Below are 8,265 nucleotides of genomic sequence, written 5' to 3' on the forward strand. Positions count from 1 at the left end.
ACACACAAACATACACCCCTCTTCATTTTTCTTACTTTCTCTCTCTCTCGGATTCACACACACACACGTCCAAAAAAAAGACGTACACACAAAAATTGCCCCCCTTTAAATACTCCTTGATTTTCTCTTTGCTTCTTTCACTCACACACACCACACACACACACACACACAAGATCTCCCACTTAAATATTCATTGAATTTCTCTCTTTGTCTCTTTCCCTCAATCACTCCTTGACTTTCTCTCTTTGTGTCTTTCCCTCAATCACTCCTTGATTTTCTCATTTTGTCTCTTTGCCCTCTTTCACTCACCCACACAAAAGATCTCCATTAAACACTCCTTTGATTTTCTCTTTTTGTCTCTTTCTCTCACTCGAATTTACACACACACGCGCGCGCCAAAAAAAAAGACCGATTTTTTTTTCTTTCTTTCTTTGCTTCTCACACATATTCCACACACATCACATACCCCACATACTTGACGCTCACGCGCATGTACACACGATTAGACACATTTAGAGCAGATACGTCCGAGAGTTAGGTTTTGCGAGATTTTACCAGATTTGAGTCTGATTGTACGCATGAACCTCAATATAGTGCAGATTTTGATTTTAGTCTACATTCGACGAGTTGACGAGGTTTAGAGGCCTATCACACGCCGAGAGCGCACATATGATGGCCATGACCACTTCGTGCTCTGAGTACACATTGCTCACACTTGCAGGCGAGCACAGAGGCCAGCCCTTTTACACAGACACATATGGACATTTCTTTGTCCAGTGCCGCATCTCCTTTGGCCCCACACAGACCCTCCAGGTGGTGCGAGTCCTTCCCGATGACACGTGGGATGGCACATTTAGAGATGACTATCGCGCCACGTATGTGGTCGACCATTTGATTAGGCTAGAGGAGATAGAGCTAGTACACGCAGATGATTGCCTTGAGGCCTTCGACCATCCCGTGCAGGTTACATTACAATGGGTAGGTCCTCAAGTGATCTATATAGATAGTGCTCATTGCATATATCGATTAGAGTGTCGCACTTCTAGTAGACGCCTATCCATAGATGTTGTGACACTAGTTGGCGAGCCTAAAGACAGATGCTAGATGAGCACCACAGGCACTGAGATTTACTTTTTGACTTGTGGATTGCCGTACGATCCTCGACCGACCCAACGCCCTACTTCGAGTAGGAGTGCCTTACCTCCTTTAGACATAGTGCCACCACCCACATCACTCAGGAAACCACCGCCAGGATTCTCCTCACCTAGACTTGATTTGCCGCCAAGCGTTTCAAGCTATCACGAGTCTAGAGCGATGTACACAGCGATTGCTAGCACTTTGCGTACCACTCAGAGTGAGCCACAGATAGAGACCTAGAGCCTTCGAGAGTCTCAACCTCGACACCTTGCACCATCTAGAGACCCATGCAAGCCTTTGATGACACAGATTAGAGAGCATACGAAAGAGTCTATGACGACCATATCACCCTAGTTGAGAGCACCAGAGGTAGGGCCCGGTAGATCACCCATTGTAGATATGAGTGCCCCTAGACCACTGACCCCCACCCTTCAGACATTGTCCAAGACCAGAGAGACTAGGGATAGCATGAGAGATATAGACGGTCAAATCTTGCATATAGTAGGCCGATCTCCACGAGGGGTGGAATATTATGTTGACACTTATGATCACTCCTTTGTGAGGCTAGCCACCCCGCAGCGCATGATGTCTACACCTTGGCAGATTGTGAGAGCCTACCCACATGCCAATAGAGCAGTTTTTATTGATAATCTCGGAGAGCAGTATCTCTTGATTGAGACCCTTGATTTTGATGACATTGAGCGAGCACACCCAGCTGACAGCCTAGACACAGGACACATCCTAGGCTAGTGGAGCTTCAGAGAGTTGAGCAGACCGTGACCTATCTAGATGAGCTTGGTGGTAGGTACAGACGCCTAACAAGTGGTGGATCCAGAGATCCTTCAGCCTTTCTTGCATATTTTATAGGAGATCCACGTGAGCGAGTTTATAGGGATGTCGATCATGCAGTATATGTTTTGACTATAGGTCTACCCTACTCCCCTCGACTTAGACATGATGATTTATGTTTACCCACGACGACCACGCTAGCTCCACAGCTACCGAGAGCTCCGAGTCCTCGAGAGACACCACTAGAGAGATCACCTCCTAGGCTTCTTTTGTCACGTCGTATTCTACCACCTTGGGAGATGCCAGATGAGGATGATAGTGTGCCACAAGAGATAGCTCCAGCACCTAGCCTGCCACCACAGGTAGAGCCCCTGAGACTAGAGCCTAGTCAGAGTATTGTTAGGGAGCCTACACCACCTACCACACTTATCCACGAGACTTCCAGCACACAGCAAGAGATCTCACAAAGTCATAGAGTGAGTGACTCTGATGGCTTTGTTATAGATGAGACCACTCCATAGATTCTAGCCGCCATTGAGCATCCTTGTTTAGATCTGTCGACCTCACAGATGCCCTTAGAGATAGCTGTCGAGCTAGAGCCATCTACGAGAGTAGATCCCCCTATGAGAGAAGATGCAGAGCCGACAACATTGCTATCCCACTCTTTTAGCTTGCATAGCGGTGTCATAGCCAGTGAGTCACAAAGAGAGCAGCCACCACATATAGATGTTGCCCTAGTGCCATCTACGAGTGTCGATTCACGATCAGATCACCCGATTGAGCGGAGACCAGCCACGAGCCATACTTTTCTAGATCAGGTTCCTAGAAACCACATTACTGACACCACAGACATAGAGGTTACACCACAGATACATGGACGTACACGGACTAGAGTGACCTCTATTGACACCCTATGTAGGGATACGATAGAGCCTGCTAGACTTGTTTGGAGACCACGCACACAGGCATCTCAGCCATGTGTAGAGCCTTCTCTAGGCAGAGGCTCTGTGACGATGAGTAGTGCCACTGAGGAGCGACACACGATAGATCAGGCATGTAGCTCTCCACGTAGAGCTTCCAAGACAACCCAACAGGTATTTGTTCCTCGTGACGAGATACATGCTAGATTTTTACCTTGTGATGACACGATCATATTTCTAAAGAGCCATATGATCGACGACGGACTTTCACATGGTTGGCTCACATCTAGACAGTCACTTGAGGCACATGATTATATTGAGGGACAAAGACATATTTGGGTATCTAGGCCACGAGCGGTAGCACACCCAACGCATACAAGATCATACCCTAGAGCGAGACCTCCACGAGCCAGATGTCGAGAGGTGAGACTACCCCTAGAGAGGTCGATACCTTCACAGCAAATAGTATGCCCTAGAGCTAGATGCGCACGTGGACACGCTAGGAGAGCTCAGACTGGCATCCCTACGAGAGTGCCAGCATTGCAGATTTGGCTACCGAAGAGCCTTCCACATACTATTTGAGTAGAGGCTGATGCCCACCCTACGACCATTCCTTGTGCTGTTGAACAGACTTTACATATGGAGCTATGTGTTAACCAGCCCTTGACTATTAGAGATCAAGCTAAGAGATTGCAGCTCATACTTCATGGTGAGAGCTCTCTCTTGACTCCTAGTTGCACGAGATTTGAGATTTATACACATTGAAATGTGCACTAGATTTATGTGCGTATACTAGAGGCACTTTTTTCCCTTTTGGGTTTTTTCCCTCTGGATATCCAGGTTTTAGACCCTAGCTTAGATGTTTTATTTTATTATTCTGTTACTTTTGTTATTTTATCTTGTTGTTGCTAACATACCTCTTGGAGGTACATTGCTTTTGTTGATCTTTTGATGCAGCACATAGACAGACATTAGCTTGCCCATGGAGATTGGACGACCATGTAGACATGATGTATCTCCAGACACGAGGAGCTTCCATGACATCGACCTCTTCATCGAGCCCATGCACAGGTCTACGCCTTCCTATGCTATATGGTTTTGTACATTTATATTTGTTGATTGTGGCTTCTTCTTGGTTTGATTAAGTGCATTCAATTATGTTTTGTTATCTGCCATTAAAGATGTATAAACTTGTCCTTTCTTTAGTTAATTGACTTAGAGTTTAGTTTTATTGATGAGCCTTGAGATTAAGAGGCCGTGACTTTAGGTTAACTCATTTACTTGACTACTAGTCCTAGTTGGTAAAATTATTCGAGTGTTTGAAACCTTGGGAGTGTTTTAAGCATAGAGAGGCTTTCTCACACAAACAACAAAGAAAACTAGTGAAAATACAAAGGAAATGGAAGAAAAACAAAAGTGCCACAAGTGTAAAAGCTTAAGTTGGAAGAGAAATCTTGGCTTGATTTGGTACTTCATGCACATGTATTGCCTATGGTACTCGAGCCCTAGAGGTTCCCAGTGTGGGTGCTTTTCTTTGAGAAGCAAAAAGCCCCGGGTATACAAATAAGCACACACATCAAATGATTTTGCAAAATGTGAAAAATGACAAATGAAAAGCAAGAAAAATGAAATGAGAAAGACTTCCATTGAGCTTCAAGTAAGAAAAAATTCAAGCTTTTGTTTCGAGTTGTGAGAGTTAGTTAGCTAATCTATGATAGACATAATTAGGGAATCTTGCATTGGGATAAATTTACTAACTTAGCTAGTACTAGAGTAAATGTTTTAACCCTTAATCGTAGCTAACTAATTGATAGACTCATTCATAAGCCCAAAACTCTTGATTAATTAATTTCAGCAAGTGCAATTTATTTTTCCTTAATGGCAGTGTAACATTTCATAATTCTTTGCATTTACTCATTACTACATGTGCTTTGCCTTTTCCTTATGCCTTATCACCATATATTTGAGCTTGCTACCTCATCCACCTTTTTCTTTTTGCAGACACATTCTTTCTCAAGCATAAGGACGGTTAAGGAGCGAGCTCAGCGAAGCGAGCTTTGGAGCGAGCTTTTTTTTTTTTTTCATCCCACTACCACTACCTCCCATTGCCGCCCCTTAGCAACCATCACCACCCACCACCCTAGCCCACCACTGGTGGTTAGTGGTGCTAACTTACTACCACCATGTGCCGCCCCTACTCCTACCACCACCGCCAATTGCCGTCCCTCTCTCCAGTGGAGTAGCCAAGGACCTCTCTCTCTCTCTCTCCTGTTGTCTTCCCTCTGTGCATGTGTCTCTCTCTTGCCCGCCACCCCTATCTCTTGTTGTCTCCCCCTCCACCCCCTACCCCTCTCTCTCTCTCTCTCTCTCTCTCCCTCTCTCCCTCTCTCCCCCTTGCCTTCCGTCCCTTCCTGGAGTGAGCTCCACCCCTCTCTCTTCCATGTCTCTCTCTCTCTCTCTCTCTCTCTCTCTCTCTCTCTCTCTCTCTCTCTCTCTCTCTCTCTCTATGTATATATATATATGTGTGTGTACTTTTCTATAACGTTAAAATTCTCCTCTCTTTCTCTCTTTCTCTCTAAAAAAACCTAAAACATTAGCGATTTTGTTAGTGCCTTTGGTTTTTTTATTTTAAAATCAGACCCTCTCACCGCTCCCCTTCTCTCCCTCTCATGATCCCTGCAACCCATCCCCCCCCCCCCCCCCCCCCCTCTCTCTCTCTCTCTCTCTCTCTCTCTCTCTCTCTCTCCACAACCCACCTCTTTCTTCTCTCTGGCCCCCACCTCTTGCTCTACGTCCACCCTCTTCCCTAGCTCCGATCCTTCCCCCCCCCCCCCCCCTTCTCTCTCTCTCTCTCTCTCTCTCTCTCTCTCTCTCTCTATATATATATATATATATATATATATATATATATATATATATATATATATATATATATATATATATATATATATATATATATATCCTCCTATCTTGCTCTCCCTATCCCTCTCTCTCTCTCTGCCCCCCTCCACTTGCCACCTCTCTCCCCACCCCCTATTCCTTTTCTCTCTCTTTACTCCCACCACACCACCCCCCCTTGAGTCCATCCAACCCTAGAGAGAAATGAAACAAAATGGAATGAAATGCTGTATTAAGGATTTTCATAAGGTAAAAATGACATATGAGACCAAACTGATACAGTCTTGGTGGACATAATACAATGCATGGGTACGAAGGAAAATGAGAGAGAAAGAGGAGAGAGAGAGAGAGAGAGAGAGAGAGAGAGAGGGAAGGGAGGGGCCAGCGGGGGAGGGAGAGGTAGATAGATAGATTTGTTTATCGTATGACATATGGGACCAAAGTTACATGGGACATATGGGATATGACATATGGGACCAAAGTTACATGTGATGTAGTATTTGTGTCGCTGATGAGTGATTCTTGATGGTCCAAAATTGTGGTGATGAGAGTCACAATGGAGAGCCCACACTATGGCTGGGAGAGGAAAGTGTGTAGGTCTAGGTCATGACTGAAAATGTGAAGGAAGTAAGTTTACATGTAACCAAAAGCTGAGGACTCTAGAAGTGTGTGGTACTCAGACTCTCGAACTTGCAGTGAAAGGGGGAGAGAGAGAGAAAGAGAAAGAGAGAGAGAGAGAGAGAGAGAGAGAGGGGGGGGGGGGGGGGGGGGGGGGGGGGGGGGGGAGGGGGGGGGGGGGGGGGGGAGGGAGTGTAGGGAAAGGGAAAGAACCTCGTTATTGCTTTGCATGGTTTTTTTTTTTTTGGGGGGGCCTAAGCACTCCTCTCTCTCTCCCTTTCTTTCCCTTAAAAAAAAAAAAAAACTACACTCCACTCTCCCCTCTCACAATCCCCCCCCCGTGTGCCCAAACCTTCCCTTCCCTTGCGGACCCCTCTCCCCCCTTCTCTCTCTCTCTCTCTCTCTCTCTCTCTCTCTCTCCTCTCTCTCTCTCTCTCCCCTTCTTTCTCATTTTATTTTGTACCCAGACATTGTATTAGATCCACCAAGAATGTATCATTTTGGTTGCATGGGTCATTTTGGCCTTTTGATGACAGTTAACATAGAATTTCATTTCATTTGTCATTAGGATTGGAGGGACTCAAAAGCGACATGTGACAGGAGGCACATAAAAAAAAAGGAAGATGCAGTGGGAAAGAGATCGATCGATAAGGGGGAGAGAGAGAGAGAGAGAGAGAGAGAGAGAGAGAAGGGGGCGACAAAATTCTGAGGGAGAGAGGTGAAGTGTATTAATTTTTTTTTTTAAAAAGACGGGCTCACCCTGTACAACCCCTCCCCCCCCGCGCTCGCTTTCTTTCTCCCTCCCAGTCTCCTTCTCTCTCTCCACCTGCCACCCCTCTTCTCTTGATCTTTCTCTCCCTCCCAATGCCCCCCCTCTCTCTTCCCCTCTCGCTATCACTCTCTCTTTCTCTCCCTCTCTCTCCCTCTTTTACAAAAAAACGGAGGCACTAGAGATATTGCAAGTGCTTTGTTTTTTTAAATAGCTCTCTGCACCCTCTCTCTCTCTCTCTCTCTCTCTCTCTCTCTCTACCCTTGCCACCCTTCCCTCTCGTCCTAGTGTGTGTATGTGTGTGTGTGTCATAGAGAGAGAGAGAGAGAGAGAGAGAGAGAGAGAGAGTCTACCCTTGCCACCCTTCCCTCTCGTCCTAGTGTGTGTGTGTGTGTGTGTGTGTGTGTGTGAGACACACACACACACACAGAGAAGACATGGGGGAGAGAGGGGTGAAGCTCACTCCAGGAAGGGAGGCAAGGGGGAGAGAGAGAGAGAGAGAGAGAGAGAGAGAGAGAGAGAGAGAGAGAGAAGGAGAGGGGTTATAGAGCGACTAAGAAAAGAGAGAGGAAGAAGGGAGTAGGAGATAGGAGGACTTTATGGAAGGGATGGTGGTTTCTAGAGGAGGAGCTGGAGGAAGGGAAGGTGGTTAGAGGAGTAGATGGAGAGAGGAAGGGAAGAGGAGGAAGCACATGGGCGGCAAGAGGAGGAAGGGGAGGTAGAGAGGGCGGCACTCCAAAAAAAAAAAAAGCTCGCTCCAAAGCTCGCTCCGTTGAGCTCGCTCGAAGACCTAACTCCTCAAGCATCTACCACGACATGGCTTTGTCATGGACGACAAAGCTTTGGAAGGGGAAAGTGTTGACGGGCGAGCGTCAACGACATGCATTATGCTTCCATTGGTGTGTACACATATGTGTATGCATATATTTTTTGTATTTACGGGCTCCACAGTGGGTTCCAAGTTGTACATTGATGATTAGATGAGCCTAGATACCTGCAGCATGTTATACATTTTTTGGCCGGCCGCCCATTTTTAAAAGCCCTTGTATATAAGTCAATTCACAAGATGTGAAAGGGCATTCTTAGAGAAGAGAGTGTGAGGGAGTGTGGAGAAGAAGAAGAGGAGTGGCTATG

General features: G+C 46.1%; 2 pseudogenes; both read left to right on the plus strand.

Moving 5' to 3' along the window:
* The first annotated feature begins 678 nt into the window (after window positions 1-678).
* On the plus strand, window positions 679-1,377 carry LOC147445248 (uncharacterized; annotated as a pseudogene).
* Window positions 1,378-2,184: 807 nt separating this feature from the next.
* On the plus strand, window positions 2,185-8,265 carry LOC147445249 (uncharacterized; annotated as a pseudogene).

This window comes from Adiantum capillus-veneris, chromosome 12 (assembly GCF_014529385.1).
Source record: "Adiantum capillus-veneris isolate H3 chromosome 12, ASM1452938v2, whole genome shotgun sequence".
NCBI classification, from domain to species: domain Eukaryota; kingdom Viridiplantae; phylum Streptophyta; class Polypodiopsida; order Polypodiales; family Pteridaceae; genus Adiantum; species Adiantum capillus-veneris.